Source organism: Odocoileus virginianus, chromosome 27, assembly GCF_023699985.2.
Source record: "Odocoileus virginianus isolate 20LAN1187 ecotype Illinois chromosome 27, Ovbor_1.2, whole genome shotgun sequence".
Lineage (NCBI taxonomy): Eukaryota > Metazoa > Chordata > Mammalia > Artiodactyla > Cervidae > Odocoileus > Odocoileus virginianus.
The window spans coordinates 31,795,237-31,813,874 of record NC_069700.1 but is presented as its reverse complement, the minus strand read 5'-3'; the positions used below and the strand labels follow the sequence as shown (position 1 = coordinate 31,813,874).

Below are 18,638 nucleotides of genomic sequence, written 5' to 3'. Positions count from 1 at the left end.
TCTTTGTGCTGCTTTATGACCCATTTGGAACTTGAATTAAAAAAAAAAACTGCTGGAATTTGCTTTTTGTCTAACATCGTTTCCATAGACTAAAATAAATATGAACAACAAGTAATAAGTCAATAACAAAAAATAAAACAAGAAATGCTCTTTAAAATGATGTATAACATAACCATATTTAAGAATGTATTCCAGTATCAAACAGAAAAGTTCAGCAATTCAAAACCTCAGTTACTTTTGTACCAACCATGAAATTAAAAGACGCTTACTCCAGACGCTTACTCCTTGGAAGGAAAGTTATGACCAACCTAGATAGCATATTAAAAAGCAGAGACATTACTTTGCCAACAGAGGTCCGTCTGGTCAAGGCTATGGTTTTTCCAGTGGTCATGTATGGACTTGAGAGTTGGACTGTGAAGAAAGCTGAGCGCCGAAAAATTTATGCTTTTGAACTATGGTGTTGGAGAAGACTCTTGAGAGTCCCTTGGACTGCAAGGAGATCCAACCAGTCCATCCTCAAGGAGATCAGTCCTGGGTGTTCATTGGAAGGACTGATGCTGAAGCTGAAACTCCCAATACTTTGGCCACCTGATGGGAAGAGTTGACTCGTTGGAAAAGACCCTGATGCTGGGAGGGGTTGGGGGCAGGAGGAGAAGGGGACGACAGAGGATGAGATGGCTGGATGGCAACACTGACTCGATGGACATGAGTTTGAGTAAACTCCGGGAGTTGGTGATGGACAGGGAGGCCTGGCGTGCTGCGATTCATGGGGTCGCAAAGAGTTGGACACGACTGAACTGAGCTGAACTGAATATAGTAGGTAAGAGAGGATTCTGGAATCAACTTTTCTGTTGCAGTCCTGACTGATCTTGGGCAGTGTCTGTGTTCTCATGTATAAAATATAGGTATTGCTAATATTAATAATGAGACTTCATAGATTGTTTAAATTACAAAAAATTTTATTTCTTATTTCTCCTTTTCACTTGTGAGGACTGGGCTGGCTTAAAATTGTATCAGTTATGGTGGTTTGTGCTGATCTGGAGCTTCTGCAGTTCTATGTGTTTTGGTCTAAAAAAGCTAAAACCAATAAATTAGTAATAAGAGCAGTTTAGAAGGCAAGCTGTTAGAAGTTCGGGATTCACAAGAGAGATACAATAGTTCTTTGGTGAGGCATTTGGGATCTTGCTTGATTGTGATGTGAATGCTTATTAATTCTTTCTTCCAAGTTTTTGGTGATCCTCTCTGATACCAACAGCTTCTTATACCTGTTGTCTGTTTATACATCTTCTCTGGAAAAATGTACTCTGTTACTCAGCTCATTTTTTAGTTGGATTGTTTGCTTTTTTGCTGTTACATGTTCTTTATATGTTTTAGATATTAACCCTTATTAGATACATGATTTGTAAATGTTTTCTCCCATTTGTAGGTTGCCTTCTCCATCTATTGATTTTTTTTTTATTCTTTGTATTTATTGTGTTTATTAAGTTGAGGTTAAATACCTTGCTTTTCACTTAAAAAGTAATCATGTTTTCATATTTCCCTCATAAAATTTCCAAGAGATAAATTAAGTCACATTTTTGTTATGCCATTATTGGTTAACTTTTTTTTTTCTTGATGGCCACTGACCTTTAATAGCAAAAATGTTTCCCATCCATGCATTGAAAAGAATCTAATTATTGTTTACTACAGTTTTCTCTTAAGGCATTGAGACGGGCCAGTTTTAGGGATTATAATACTTAGCCAAGAAGACTAAAGAACTAAATGGGGGTCATTATAGCTCTCTTGATATAGTGAAAGGATACAATGGAGAGCAAAGTTTCACTTTGCTTTATGAGGTCTCAGGAGATAGCTGCTGCTGCTAAGTTGCTTCAGTCGTGTCCGACTCTGTGCGACCCCATAGACGGCAGCCCACAGGCTCTGCCCCAGGCAAGAATACTGGAGTGGGCTGCCATTTCCTTCTCCAATGCCATCTATTGATTTCTTTGTGCAGATTTTTTAAAATTTATGTCCTACTTATTTAATGTTTTGCTTTTGGTGTCAAATCCAACACATCATTGTCAAAGCTGATGTCGTAGAGCTTACCCCCTGTGTTTTCTTCTTGGAGTTACATGGTTTCAAGTTCTGTGTTGGCAGTTGTTAATCCATTTTGAGTTGGTTTTCTGCATCTATTGATATGATCCTATGGTTTTTATCCTTCATTTTGTTGTTTTGTGTCACGCTGATTGATGAGTGGATATTGAAACATCCTTGCATCCTTGGACTAAATCCCACTTAATTGTGGTGTATGATCTTTTTAATAATAGTGTTGAATTTGATTTGCTATTTTCTTTTTTAAGAATTTTTGCATCTATGGTCATTAGGGATATTGGTTTATAGTTCTCTTGTATTTTCCTTGCCTGGTTTTGTTATCAGGTGACGCTGGCTTTATAAAAGGAGTTTGAAAGTATTCCCTCCACTCCTGTTTTTTTGGAAGAGTTTGAGAAGGATTGATGTTGATTCTTTTGAGAATGTTTGGTAGAATTCACAAGTGAAGCCATCTGTGCCTGGACTTTTGTTTGTTGGGAGGATTTTGATTACTGATGCTGCAGTCCATGGGGTCCGCAAAGAGTCGAATGCGACTGAGCAACTGAACTGAACTGAACAGTCTTTTTTACCAGTATTGGTTTGTTCAGCCTTTTCTATCTTCATAACTCCTTTTGTTAGGTTGTGTGTTTCTAAGAATTTATTTTTTCTAGTTGTCCAGTGTGTTGGCATATAATTGTTCATGTATCTATTACTGAAAAATATTTTTGTGTCTATGGAGGCAGGTTAACCACATTTCCGATACCATGTTCTAGCCCTTGCTTTGGAAAGACATCATGTTGTGATGCAAAGAGTTATGCTTTTGGAGTGAGAAAGTCCCAAGTTTACATTTTTTCCCTTCTGCTTGGTAGCTTTGTAAGACAAACTCTCTCTACATCTTAATTTTTTTCATTGTAAAGTAAGCATGTTTCCTGCATTTCAGAAAGGTTGTTTTAGGGATCAAATATGATAACATATGTGGAAGTACTTTTTAAGCAAAACAGAGAAATTTTGGGGGTTACATTTTGTATACATTATTGTAATGTGATACAATACTGTATCACATTACAGTGTTACATTTTGTTTATCTCAGTCCTTTTTTAAAAATTAAAGAGCATATTTTACTGTTTATTTTTTGGCTGTGCCGGTTCTTTGTTGCTGTGCAGACTTCTCTCACTGTGGCGTGTGGGCTTCTCACTGTGGTGGGTTCTCCCGCTATGTAGCACGCATCCTCAAGCGTGCGGGCTCTGTGGTTCCAGCTCCTGGGCTCTTGAACACGGGCTCCGTAGTTGTGGTGTTTGGGGCTTAGTTGCGCTGGGGCGTGAGGGATCATCCCAGATCAGGGATGTCTCCTGCATTGGCAGACGGATTCTTTACCACTGAGCCACCAGGGAGGCCCTGTCTCAGCCCTTTTTAATAAAGACAGTCCTGACTCACTGTTACCTAGAGCAGGTTTTATCTGAGTAGTCTGTGCTTGGCAATTTGAACTTAACTTTCAGTGTTTCCTATTGTTGATCCTCTTGTTGTACATTCTTCTCCATATCATTTGTAACTGTGCTGTCTGTAATTGTCAACAGAAACTGTGATGCTCCTTAAACTGCATCTCAGAAATACATAATCTAGGGCCCTAGCTCTTTTCTGATGAATCTTACGGTCACAGACTAAAAAATGAGGTTTGCTTTTGGGGAGAGTCCCAAAAGCTTTGGGATAAACAGATGAAGACTAAATTGGTAAATGGTTACTGGGATTATTGTATAGTCCATGGTTTCTCAAAGAGTTGGACACAACTGAACAACTTTCACTGCTGGGATTATGAGACTGGCCTTGTACTTCAGTCAGTTTGGGTCATGTTTCAGAAAGTAGCAACTTTTCTCCACTGTCATTTGACTTTTGATTAATATTGATTTTTCTGGCTTCAAAAAGGATGTGTGTTTACATTGGAATGTACCTCTATATCCCAAAAGAACTTGAGGTAAGTAGTGACAGTTTTATGGACTATTTCCATGTATATGATGTGAAAGTAATATTATAAAATATTATAAATACATGGGCACTGGTGACTTTTGTGATTAATATTCAGAAGTTTAATTAGATTTTCCACAGTTTAAAAATTTGTTAGCCTTATTATTTGACTAGTTAATGAACTTCCTCTTCCCCTGCTGGCTGACTCTTTAGAAATACAATGAATTAGGGAAAAGAAAAATACTAATTCTGAGCTGAGAATATCTGTTAAATTTTATACTCTTTGTAGAAGTGGCTAGTGTTAGAGGTGTCATTTGGGTAAGGAATTGATTGCATTATGTCTTTCCTTGTTTGTAACTTGTATTTAATGCTCAGGGGGATACTCATTTAGCATTTCTTATAAAAAGGTAGACTAGATTTTAGTTATAGCATGTGTCATAAATTTTCTTGTGTGCTCAAAAGCCACCTCAGCTGCCTTTTCTGACCAGAATAACTTGTGATTTGTGTGCCTTTATTTGGTCACTTATTTATACGGCATTTATTTACTGAATATTGCTTAGTATCTATTAAAGCCCCAGTAGGTGTTGAGGTGAACATAAGATGAGATGATAGTCCATGAAAGCTTGGAGCTTTTTCTCTGCTTGAGATCTATACTGTATGCCTTTGAAATATTAAATAAAATCTAGAGCAAATGTCTCATTAAATAGAATGATGAATGCTATTAGATATTAAATACATTTGAATATTAAAGATTAGGAACGCCATTGTCGTGTTAAAGATAAGGCAGGCATCAGAATGACTTAAAAGACTCTGAAGAGTGGATGTAGTTCAGATAGCAGAAGTCGGGATGTGAAGGACAGGCCTTCCATGACAAGAGGCTTGAGTAGGATGTGTGTTAGCGTGGTTCATTACTCCAGTATCTTTACACATTCAGTTGATTTAATCCTTATGTTAATCCTCTGGTGTGGTGTGATTCTGTATTTCACAGATAAAGTAAGAAAGACTTACAGGGGTTAAAACTGTTGTCACCATTTCCATTTACAAGTCGTGAAAGTGCTAGGTTTTTATTCTACATATGTCTGGGTGCAGATAAAAACCCGTGCTCCTCTGGCTATAACTAAAGAGAGAGTTGGATAAGGGCCATGGAGCCTAGGTATTATGTGTGATTTTCACATTCCAGAATTTACTTACAAATACTTCTTAGTAGGCATTAAGTATGGGTAACGAGCTTTATTTTAAAATTTCACTGTTTTTAGTGCTTGCTTAAATTTTGACCTGTTGGTAGTAGGAATAGAAAATATGTTCCGTGTGTTCTGCTCTGCACTGCTTTCCCCACCAGTGGGTAGAAATGGGAAAATTGAAACATGGCACTGTTTCCTGTTTAGTCTGGATCTGGCCTCAGTATTGTTTTTTAAAAATGCACTTCAAGAGTGCTCGCTTCGGCAGCACATATACTAAAAAATTGGAACGATACAGAGAAGATTACCATGGCCCCTGCGCAAGGATGACATGCAAATTCGTGAAGTGTTCCATATTTAAAAAAAAAAAATGCACTCAAGAAGGGAATGACATAAGAAAATTTTGTGAGTTAAATTTTATTCTTTAAGTTATAGTTTGTCTTTTTAACAGTGATCTGTTTGGTGTTATTGTTGAAAAGCTTTAGTTTTCACAGATTTTCCATCTGGTTTAACCAAATTGATTTATCAAACATATTTTCAAATGGTTACTCATGGCTTTGATGATAAAAACTGGCTAACTCTAAGGCTAGGCATCCACCTATTCTGCAAGACAAGCCAGACAGTTCCAGACAAGTGGCCTTTGGGCCATTTGTTGACGTCTGTCAGGTTAAATTGTTTTTGTGCAAAATGGGGGGATGGATTGGGTTGATAGCATACACTAAGCTGCTTGAGTGTAGGGCATTCTCTGTATCATTGAGGACTTAGAGACATTTATTCTTTCCCAAAAGGTCGTTTAAGGGTAAAGGTTTTATCAAGTTTATATGGCTGATGAAACATACCATGATTAATTAAGATTAGTGACAACTTTAAAGCTGTTTTTGAATTTAAATAAAAAATTAAATAGGACTTTTGCTTTGAGGCTTGAATCTATCTACATGATTTCTGTTTGCGTTCACTTATATAGGCAATTTCCCTTTATGTTCTTAACCAGATAACTTTCTCCATAATTGCACACTTATCTGGGGATCTAAGACAAGCAATATGATAGTTTCTTAATTAAACATGAGAACTGTTAAATAGTTACCATGATTCTACATGGGAAGGTTTATAGATTTTCCTGAGGATTCTTCCCTGTGGGACGTGATGAAGAATGGTTAGGAGAAGGGATATAGCATATTGTCAAGGGTATTATATCTGTGTGGAACGGCCTTTAAAAAAAACCTGAGATATAATTGACATAATGACTTAATATATGTTTATGTTGTGAAATGATCACTGCAGTAAGCTCCGAATCCATTACCAAACATAGTTACAATAATTTTTTCCCCCTTGTGGTGAGATCTTTCAAGATCTATTCTCTTAGCAACTTTGAAGTATACAATACAGAATAACCATGCTATACATTGCATCCCAAGGACAGACTTATCTTAAACTGGAAGTTTATACCTTTTAACCTCCTTTACCACCTCTTTCATCTGCTGCCCACCCCCTCCTCTGGCAACCACTAGTCGCTTCTTCCTATCTGAGTTGTTTTTTTTTTTTCTTTTGTTTCCACAGATAAGTGATGTCATAAAATATTTGTCTTTCTCTCTCTCACGTATTTCACTTAGCATAATGTCTTTAAGGCCAATACATGTTGTGTCAGATAACAGGTATACCTTCTTTCTCATGGCTGAATGATATTCCATGGTATCTATAAAACACTTCCTGTATCCTTTCATCCATTTATACAGATTTAGGTTGTTTCCATGTCCTGGTAGTTACTAATAATGCTGCAGTGAACATGGGGGTGCAGATATCTTTGTAAGATAGTTATTTTATTTCCTTCAGGTAAATACCCAGAAGTGGAATTGCTGTTTCACATGGTAGTTCAATTTTTGATTTTTTGAGTAACCTCCATACTGTTTCCACAGTGGCTACACCAGTTTATATTAGCACCAACCATGCACACCGGTTGAACAGCCTTTTTGGTGTGAGGACCAATTCAAGAAAATTAAAAACATATATACAATAAGACTTCTCAATGTTTTCATATATATGTAATTTTTTCTGTGTTGAAATTATGCTTTTTAAACCCAGGTAATAAAACACTATTTGTAATTGCAAATAAGCATTGTCTTAGCTTTTGTTTTAAACTGAAGGATTTCCCTTTTTGATGAAACTGTGTGTTTGACATTAATTGTAAAATACCTGTAGTGGTTTATCTTTTAACAGATTTTAAGTGAAATGGAACTTTATGGCTTGGGGATGTGGTTTGAACAGTTTGAGTGAAGAAAGTAAATTGGCCTCATAATTCAGTTAAGAATTTAAAGGTTCTGAGGAGACAGGAGTTGCCATTGGGAATGGAAAGCAGGGTTGAATAGGAATGGCTCACAGATAATGTGGTTCATCGTGTTTGAGGGTGGCTCAGATGGTAAAGCATCCACCTGCAATGCGGGAGACCCAGGTTTGATCCCTAAGTTTGGAAGATCCCTGGAGAAGGAAATGGCAACCCACTCCAGTATTCTTGCCTGGAAAGTTCCATGGATGGAGGAGCCTGGTGGGCCACAGTCCATGGGGTCGCAAAGAGTTGGACACGACTGAGCGACTTCACTTAATGGGTGCAAAAATGTCTTTTCTGTGCAGACTATGAAACTGGGAGTTGGGTTTTCACTCTTCAGTCTTCCTGAATCTTTGACTGCTTTATTCCATTTCTGGTCTGTGCCTTAGTGCCAAAAATCTCTAGTGGCTGCTCCTGCCTGCTTTTAACTTTAACCTTGAGACAGCACCAGCTCTGCCAACCCCATGCTGATAGTGAGACAGTTGATTGGAATTATTCAGCTAGAGGTGAACTTTACAGAAAATGTTTGTTAGGTGATTGGTTGGGATTATCATTTTTTGAACGTTTTAAATTTCTTCTTGAAATTAGACTTGAGGGTGATATTGTGAAGTTAGGAATATTAGTCTATAGTTTGTTCAATGTTGTTACATGATGTTGTACTTATTGTTGTTGTTCAATTGCTAAGTTGTGTCCACCTCTCTGCAACCCTATGAACTGTGGCATGTCTGACTTCCCTGTCCTTTAGTATCTCCCAGAGTTTGCTCAAACTCATCTGTTGAGTTGGTGATGCCATCCAACTGTTTAATCCTCTGTCACCCCCTTCTCCTCCTGCTCTCAATCTTGTCCAGTATTTAGGGTCTTTTTCAATCAGTTGGCTCTTTGCATCAGGTGGCCAAAGTATTGGAACTTCAGTGTCAACATCAGTCCTTCCAATGAATATTCAAGTGGTACTTCAGGGAGTTTGAAATTAACTTGATAACCCTCTCCTTTTTTCTTAGATAATTAATAAGAAAAAATTACATTTTAGAAGAGCTTATTTTTAAAGACATAACTTGAACATTTCGAATTCTTGTTGGAATTAAAGTGTGAAGTTACTGGCTTATCCATAAAGTAATCATGACAAAGCTATTTTGTTGATTTCTTGATTAAAAATTTAGGTCACCCACTGGTTTTTATAGGACACTTCCAAATATTGTTAAAAGGAGACATTTTGAATACAGACATATCTGAGACTCTGGTGTAGTCTACTGCATTATGTGGAGACCTTTGAATTTTTTCTCACTTGGAGAAAAGAGGTCTTCATTTTTACTTCAGTCACAATAAACTCAGTGAGAGATACCTCATGGTCACTGACTCTCAACAGTAGTAAGATCAGATAAGAAATTCACCGAGCCTTTTAGGAACTTGTGTATAAAGGGCACTGTGTTATCATGAAACACTTGGGCTCTATAAGGGCCTGGGATGTTGGCACAGAAGACGACTCCTGTGGAGAAGGAGAAGGCTTATTTTAATTGTTTAGTGTTTTGTCCTAGACAGATGACTTGAAGTCAAATGTTCACCTTTAGGGAGTACAGAAAGACAGATAGCAATGACTGGTCTGTAGGCAGCTGGGTGGTAGTTCTTCCTGTCTTTTTTTTTTTTTTTGTAGTTTTGTGGACAGGTTATTTGAAGACACTTGAGTTTCCCTGTGTACTTTGAAGTGAAGTGCATGTTGTGCAGTAAAGAAGCAAATCCAACCTCACTGTGGAACTTGCTGGCTGTGGGTGTTTCACAGATGGAAAGATGTTAAGACAGCATTCATATTTTCCTGCATGAAAAATTCATTTGAATTGGAAACAGAAACTCAGAAGTAGCCATGTCACTTTGGATTCTTTGTTACGGAGCTGTGGGCCTCAGCTTCCAGCTGACAGCTGTTAAGTTAAGGCATGGACAAGTATCAGATTAAAAATATAAATTCAGATAAGGCTTTGAATTACCAGTTTATCTGCTGCATTTTAGACCTTTAAAGAAAAAATATTAGAGACAATTCATTGGACACTTTTCTTTTTGTGGCACAGCCATTTGAGAAAAGGGGATTTTAGGTTCTTTTTATTGTGGGCTTAAAATTTTTTCATTCCATGTTAGTGTTACTTACCCTGTTTTATCAACTAATGAAATATAATGGCTGTTTGAATAGATCACTCTTTGCTGTAATCACCTAGACAAGATGGCATACTATAGTTGGAAAGTACTTTTAGTCAAAGACTGGATTCTTGCACTGGCTTTCTTACTTGGGTGTATGATTTAACTTTTCTGATTCAGAGTTGCTGTTAATACTAGTTGAGAGGATAATAGCTCCCTACTTAAAAAATAATTTTTTTTTAAAATAAGGTTTTTGGAGGACCATTGAAGATAAATAAGCATATATAAATGTTGAATATTGCTACTGAGGCTAGCACTTCTTGGAAGTTAAGTATATGACTTTGTCTTGGATGCCTATATTGACATGTTCGTTAGTTATTGATTTTCTGAGAGTTTTTTCTGCACACGTGCATATTGTCTTCTGTCAGATGATTTTTCTGTATCTGTTGAAATGATCGTATGATTTTCATTCTTTATTCTGTTAGTGTGGTGAAAAGGTTTGGCTTCTGCTGTGACGACTGAGGGTTTCCCAGATGGTGCTTGTGGTAAAGATCCTGCCTACTAAATGCAGGAGACTTAAGAGAGGTGGGTTCAGTCTCGGGGGTCGGGAAGGTCCCCTGGAGGAGGGCTTGGCAACTCACTCCGGTATTCTAGCCTGGAGAATCCTGTGGGCAGAGGAGCCTGGTGGGCTACAGTCCATGGGGTTGCAAAGAGTCAAGACACAACTGAAGAGACTTAACCGTAGGTGGTAGTTGGATAGAGAGACAGACAAAGAAATAATGGTAATATCTACTACAATTGAAGACTGTAGAAGATACAGTGGGAATGTAGAGAGAGAAGTAATGATATCAACCTGATGAAGTCAGGAAGGCTTTCAGAGGAACTCAGCTAAGGGTGGAGGTTTGGAATTTGAGAGTGAAAGGAAGGAGAGGGAGTGCCACTTCCTAGCAGAGGGCGCAGTCAGGGGAGCTGGAGTGAGAGATCCACATTCCCGGAGTGTAGCTAGAGTTGAGAGATCCACATTCCCGGAGTGTAGCTAGAGTGAGAGATCCACATTCCCGGAGTGTAGCTAGAGTGAGAGATCCACATTCCCTGAGCGCAGCTGGAGTGAGAGATCCACATTCCTGGAGTGTAGCTAGAGTGAGAGATCCACATTCCCTGAGCGCAGCTGGAGTGTGAGATCCACATTCCCGGAAGTCAGCTGGAGAGTGAGATCCATATTCACGGTTGGTAGCAGAGGCAGTGTTACGAACCTTCATTTTATGTTAAAGTTTCTGTATTGTATGTAGGTTTGGGGAGTCACCAGACGGTTTTGAGAAAAGTAGAGGGACATCAGATTTTTGTGATAAAGAGATCTCTTCTGCATTGAATACTGTGCATGATGTTGAGTTGTTTGTTTAATGTTAAAAAAAAAACCGTTACATTTCTGGGATAAACCTCATTTGGTAATGTGTCATATTTTTAATAACTTGATGGATTGTTAGTATATTGGTAATAATTTTTGCAAATATGCTCGTGAAGAGTATTTATCAAGTTTTCTTTATCTGGTTTTGTTGACCTTAAAATGAGTTGGTAAATGTTACTTCTGTTTTCTGAGAAGAGTTTGTGTTCATTGGCCTTATTCCTTCAGTATTTGAGAGAATTAGCCAGTAAAACCGTCTGGGCTTGTGGTTTCTTTTGGAGAATTCATTTGATAAGGAATTCAGTTTCTTTGATAGAGTGAGGGCTTTAGAATATTTTAGTCTACATTTATGTCCATTTCTAAAAGTTGTATTTCTCACGGAACTTGTGCTTTTCATCTTAGTTGTCAGATTTATTGGCATAAAGTTGTTCATTGTCCTTATTATTCAGTTAATATATGTAAAGTCTACAGTGGTATTGCCTGTTTCATTTCTAATATTGGTAAATAGGTATTTATCAATTTTGGCTAATCTTTGTGAAAAAATTCTAATTTTCTTTTATTTTCTTTGTTTTTCTGCTATGCTGGTTTTGGCTCCTTTATTTCTTTAGATTTTCTTTGCTGTTTTTCTACCTTCTTGGGAGTATTTCTTCTCAAATTTGGGCGTTTAAAAGTGTAACTTTTTCTCACAGTACTGCTTTAGCAAAATGCCACAAATTTTGGTATATTGTATTTTTATTTTGAGTTGGGTTAAAGTATTTCCTGATTTCATTTGTGTTTTTTTAAAAAATCAATAGATTATTCAGAAATGTGCTGGAATTGATGAATGTGTATTTTGTAGTTGTTGATACAGTGTTCTATAAATGTCAGTTAGTTCAAGGGTATTGGTAGTGTTTTTGGGCCTTTTGTATTATTGGTTTTGTTTATCAGTTGCTGAGGAGTATTAAAATCTCCAACTATGTGGATTTGTCTTTCTGTTATTAAAATTCTGCAGGCTTTTACTTTATATATTTTGACATCTTAGTATTAGGCCCATATTGTCATTTTTTTTCCTGATGAATTGACCTTTTTATCTTTATGAAATGTCCCTCTTTCTCTGGTAATAAGGTTTGACTTTCCTCTGAAAGGAATGTAGCCACTGAGCCTTATGTTTTTTACTTATTTGGCTCATCCTTTAGCGTCCTCTTACTTTCAGCTTTTCTGGTCCTTAGTATTTAGGGTATCTCTCTTGTAGACAGCATGCATTTAGTTCTTGTTTTTAAAAATGCATTTGTTCAATATCTGCCTTTTAACTAGAGTGCTTATTCCATTAACATTTAATGTAATTGTTGATATGATTGGATTTAGGTCTGCTGTTTTAATATTTGTTTTATTTGTTCCAACTCTTTTGTTCCTTTCTTTATCTTTCCCTGTTTCTTGAACATTTTTAGAATTTTACTTTAGTTTATTGGCATGTTTGCTGTGTATTTTCTGGAGGTATAATTCACATAGCAATGCAGTACACATCACCAATTTCAAGTGTTTAATGCAGTGGTTTTTAGTATGTTCACAGGTTTGTACAGCTATTACCACAATGTAATTCTAGGATAGTTTTGCTACCCCTAAGAGAAGTGATGTTAACAGTCGCTCCCCTTTCCCACCCATCCCTTGCCCTCACTCTAAGCAACTACTCATCTGAATTCTGTCTGTAGATTTTGCCATTCCTACCTTTTCATATAAATGGAATGATAAAGTATATGGTCTTTTACATCTGGCTGCTTTACCTTAACAGAATGTTTGCAAGGTTCAGCCGTGCTATGTACTAGTACTCATTCCTTTTTGTTGAAGAATTTTGTCCATTATGTGGTTTATGCTACTTTTTGTTTATCATAGATCAGTTTATTTTTTTGACTGTTATAAGTAATGCTTCTATGAATGTTTGAATAGAAGTTTTGTGTGGATGTGTGTGGCTTCTTGAGGGATTGCCAGATTCCTTTCCAAACTGGCCATATCATTGTTCATTTCAGACAGCAATGTGTGATGGTTCGTTTTTTGCATTGTTAGCAGCATTTGATATTATCTTGCCTTTATGATTATAACCATCATAGCAGCAATCTCATTGTGTTTTGTTTGCTAATGGATAATGATGTTGAACATATTTTCACTTGCCTATTGGCCATTTGTATATCTTTTTGGAGGAATGTCTGTTTTTTACACATTTTAAAATTGGATTATCTGTCATCTTACTGAGTTGTAATACTTTCTTGTATATTCTGGATACAAGTACCTTTGCAGATACATGATTTCCAAAATTTTTTTTAATCATGTGAGTTGTCTTTTCACTCTATTGATTGTATGCAACATAGAAGTTTTAAGTTTTGATGAACCTAATTTATCTTTTGCTTGTGCTTTTTGGTGCCATATTTAAGAAACCATTGCTTAATCCATGGTCATAGGATTGTACCTAAGTTTTCTTCTGAGAGTTTTATTAAATTTTTAATTCATATTTAGGTTTGTGATTACTTTTGGGGGGTTTTGTGTGCGTATGGTATTTTTTTTTTGTTTATTGAGATGATCATATGGGTTTTTGGCCTTGATTCTATTAACATGGTATATTACATTAATTGATTTTAAGTGTTAAAACTTAACTGTCCTTGGATAAATCTCAGTTTGTCAGAGTGTGAATGCTTTTTTTGTGTATTTGGTTTGTATTTTGTTGAAGATTTTAATGTTTGTAGTCGTAGGAATACTGGGCTGTAGTTTTTTTTTGTGTGTGTGTATGTGATATCTTTATCTGATTTTGGCTCACGGTAATGCTAGCTTCAGTGTAAGTTGGGCTGTGTTCTCTCTTCCCTTTTGGGAGAAAAGTCTGTGAAGAATTGGTCTTAATTTTCCTTTAAATGTTTGGTAGAATTCTCCAGTGAGGCAGTCAGGGCCTGGCTTTTCTTTTTGGGAAAGAATTGAATCTTTTCCCTGTAGATATATTCAGATTTTCTGTTTTTTCTTGAGATGGTTTTGGTAGTTTGTTTCTTTCTAGGAATTTGTTCATTTCACCTAAATTACCTACCTTGTTGGCATAGTTTTTTCTAAGTTACTATTCCTTTCTGATTGGTTTTATTTCTGAAAGGTGGGCAAGTGATGTCTCCCTTTCATTCCTGATTTTAGTACTTGATTTTTCTCTCTCCTTGGTCAGTTTAGGAAAAGACATTAAAAAATATTTTCAAGGTACCACCTTTATTTCATTATTTTGTTTTTTTCCCCCTCTATTTTTCTTCTTCATTGGTTTTTGCTTTGATCTTAACTTTTTTCCCCTTTCGCTTGCTTTGGGCCTCATTTTGTTTGCTGCTCTCTTTCTAGAGTTTAAGATGAAAGATTAGATTATAGAATTGACATTTTTTTAAAAAGTTGTAGTTAGTTACAGATACCAGTTTCCTTATGGATTTGCTCTAGCTGTATCCCAGAAGCTTTAATATGTTAGGTTTTCATTTTCATTCTTCTCAGAAATATTCTAAATTTCCTTCATTAATTCTTTGACCCATTAGTTATTAGTTGTATGCTACTTAATATTTTAAAAAGTCACATATGATTAAGGAAATTAAGAGAAAATCTTACGTTTACCCACAGAGTTACCATTTCCTGTGCTTTTCATTTCTTTTTGAAGATTAGAGATTCTGTCTTGTATCATTTGCCTTCTGCTAAGTGAACTTCCTTTAGCATTTGTTCTCGGCCTGCTGGTGATGCATTCTCTTTGTTTTTCTCTAATATTTTTATTTTGTCTTCATTCTGAAGGATATTTCTGCTGAATATAGAATTCTGGGTTGTCAGATATTTTTTTCTTTTAGCATTTAAAAGATCCTTTTACTGTCTTTTGGCCTCCACTTTTTTTTTGTCAGCAGTAATTCATATTTTTGTGATTTATCATTTTTCTTTGGCTATTTCAATACTTTTTATTTTTGCTTGCTGACAGTTAGATGTTTACGTATTTTCTTTGTATTCTCTCTGTTTGTGGTTCATTGAACTCCAGAATCTATAAATTTCCATCTTAAACTCCATTTGGGAAATTTTCAGCCATTATGTTTTCTGATATTTTTTTGGGTTCATTCTTTCTCTCCTGATTACAGAAGTCTAGTTATACTTGTTGCATAGATAACTGTTCACTTTTCTTTTTGTTTTTTTCCTCTCTATTCAGATTGGGTAATTGCTATTGATTTTCAAGTGTACTGACCTGTCTTTAGTCTGTATCTGATGAATATTTTCATTTCAGATTATTTTATTTTTCATTCTAAAATTTGCATTTTTTGAAAGAGTTTCTACCTCTGCTTAGGTTTCCTATTTGTTGTGAGCATATCTTCCTCTTTAATTCTTATTTATGGTCATAGTAGCTGCTTTTAAAATTCTTGTCTAACGTGTAGTGTTGTATTAGTTGCTCAGTCTTATCCAGTTCTTTGCAATCCCATAGACTGTAGCCCGCCAGGCTCCTCTGTCCATGGGATTCTGTAGGCAAAAATACTGGAGTGGATTGCCATTACCCCAGTATTTATCACAGCAGTGTTTACAATAGCTAGGGCATAGAAGCAGCCTAGATTTCCATCAGCAGATGCATAGATAAGGAGGTTGTGGTACATATACACAATGGAATATTACTCAGCTATGAAGAAGAACTTACTTGAGTCAGTTCTAATGAGGTGGATGAAACTGGAGCCTATTATAGAGTGAAGTCAGAAAGAGAAGCACCAATACAGTATATTAATGTGTATATATGGAATTTAAAAGAATGGTAATGACGATCCTATATGCAAGACAGCAAAAGAGACACAGATGTAAAGAACAGACTTTTGGACTATGTCCAAGAAGGTAAGGGTGGGATGATTTGAGAGAATAGCATTGAAACATGTATATTACCATATGTAAAATAGATGGCCAGTGCAAGTTCGATGCATGAAGCAGGGCACTCAGAGCTGGTGCTCTGGGACAACCCGGAGGGATGAGGGGCTTCAGGGTGGGGGAACACGTGTGCACCTGTGACTGATTCATGTCAGTGTATGGCAAAACTACCACAATGTTGTAAAGAAATTGTCCTCCAATTAAATAAATAAATTAATTAAATTCTTGTCTATAAAGGAAATGACCTCAGATTGGAGTAGACTAACAGTACATGATAATTAAAGGCCATGTGGGTTCTTGAGTTAGATGCTAGGTCCAAAAAAGGACATTAGTGGATTGATTGACAGAATGCACATAAGGTTTGTAAATGAATAGTTTTGTGGTAGCTCAGATGGTAAAGAATTTGCCTGCAATGCAGGAGAGCCGGGTTCGATCCCTGGGTCGGGCAGATCCCCTGGAGAAAGAAATGGCAATCCACTCCAGTATTCTTCCTTGGAGAATTCCATGGACAGAGAAGCCTGATGAGCTGTAGTCCATGGGGTCGCAAAGAGTTGGACAGAACTAATCAACTAACACACATTAATTTACTGCTTGCTATAGTTGTATAAGGGCTTCCCTGGTGGCTCAGATGGTAAAGAATCCTCCTGCAGTGTGGGAGACCTGGGTTCGGTCCCTGGGTGGGGAAGATCCCCTGGAAGAGGGCATGGCAACTCACCCCAGTGTTCTTGCCTGGAGAATCCCCATGGCAGAGGAACCTGGTGGGCTGCAGTCCATGGGATCACGAAGAGTTGGACATGACTGAGTGACTCAGCACAGCACATAACTGTATAAGGGTTATGTAAGATGTTAACACTATAAATGTTGGTAAAGGTAGTTTAAACAATTCTTTACTAATTATAGTACCCATGTTATGTTGGTGTTGGTCTCCATTGGTTGTCTTCTGTGGAGCATGTTTCCCTCTTTGAATTATAGTAATTTGGAATTGCATCCTGGAGGTTACCAATTCATTGTAGAAATTCTGAATCCTTTTTGTACTTGCAAAGAATATTGGTTCTGCTTTAGTAGAATGGCGTTGAACTACAAATTATCCAGAATTGTGGTTGACAGTTTAGCTCTGTATTCAGTTTCTAGTCTTATCTGGGATGTTTGTAGTCTGTTCCATACATACATATTTCAGGGTTCAGTCAGAAATTATATGTTTATACAATAAACATATATTACCAGTATTATATGTAGACTCTGGACCTCTCCCTTTGTGGCTTTTCTCCTTTCCTTGATTCATCCTCAATTTCTACCTGGTGGGATCACTCTGAACTCTATCCTCTGGTTCTTCATTCCAGTTCATTTTGTTCAAAAGAAAACTTTGTCAGTGCTATCTCCCTTTTTCCAGTGACCTTCTTAAAGTGTTTGTCTGCTTTTGATTGCTCTCTGAAGGCACTTTTTCTATTTTGTCCAGAGTTTATAGTTATCATTGGGAGAGTTAGTCCAGTGGGAATATGTTTAGTTCCAGCAATCTTAGGAAGCAGCTTCTGAATTGGAACATAAGTTTTTGGTTAACCATTTTCTTGAGGTATGATACATCATACAGCACACTGTACCAGTCATAACTCTATAGCTCATTGTGCCTTTACAAATTGGACATGACTTAACAGAGCGAAATAGAACATTGCCATCACCTTTGAAGTCCCTTTCATGCCTTTCTTCCCAATCACCATTCCCACCCGCCTCTCCTAAGTAGCCACTCCTGGGAATTCCTGGGTTGTTCAGTAGTTAGAACTGGCATTTTCACTGCTGGAACCTGGGTTCGATCACTGGTCGGGGAGGTTAAGATTTTGCAAGCTATGTGGCACAGCCAAAAAATGTTGTTACTCGTATATCTTGCTTTTTGTCACAATATTTGTTATTTTATTCCATGTTGTGTGTGGGAGTAAATTCATTCTCACTGCTGCAAAGTATTTCATTGTGTGAATATGATAGTTCATTTATCCCTTTAACTATTAATGGGCATTTGGGGGAGGGGAGTTCAGGATGGGGAACACATGTACACCCATGGCTGAGTCATTTCAATGTATGGCAAAAACCACTACAATACTGTAAAGTAATTAGCCTCCAATTAAAATAAATGAATTAAAAAAAATGGGCATTTGGATTATTTCCATTTTGGGCCTGTTTCAAAAAAGTGCTGCTTGAAGATTCTTTTACATGTCTTTTGGTATACATGTATATACAATTCTGTTAGATGGTAGCAAGTAATTGAATTATCGGATCACAGGGTATGTGACCTTTTTATTCAACTATAGTAGATTGTTGATGTTCAGTTGCTTAAGTCATGTCTGACTCTTTGTGACCCCATGGACTGCAGCACCCCAGGCTCCCCTGTCCTTCACTATCTCCCGGAATTTGCTCAGCTTCATGTCCATTGAATCAGTGATGCCATCTAATCATCTCATCCTCTGCTGCCAAACAGTTTATTATAGCAGTAGTACCTAATTAATTTTTTTTGAATGAATGAATATTAGGAAGTTTTAGCTTTTAGGAAATTGAAACTAAACTGCAGACACAATTTATCATTCTTTCCATGTGCTAGCCCCCCTAGTATTTGAAGGATAAATTGGTAGTTTGATAATAAAAGGCAGACACAGCCTTAATTAATATATAACACTTGTTTGCTTGCTCAGTCTTAACTGAGTTTTAGTGGGATCATTTATGTAGTTATGCTTCTTGGGTCTGTTAT

General features: G+C 36.8%; 1 protein-coding gene and 1 non-coding gene across 3 annotated transcripts in view; both read left to right on the top strand.

The window, feature by feature from the left end:
• The window catches only part of ZFAND3 (zinc finger AN1-type containing 3), a 320,114-nt gene that overhangs the window by 37,085 nt on the left and 264,391 nt on the right, over positions 1-18,638 (top strand). The gene's annotated exons all lie outside the window — the stretch shown is intronic.
• On the top strand, positions 5,454-5,562 carry LOC139031644 (U6 spliceosomal RNA). The gene has a single exon (XR_011484149.1). It is a non-coding gene; the product is annotated as a U6 spliceosomal RNA (small nuclear RNA).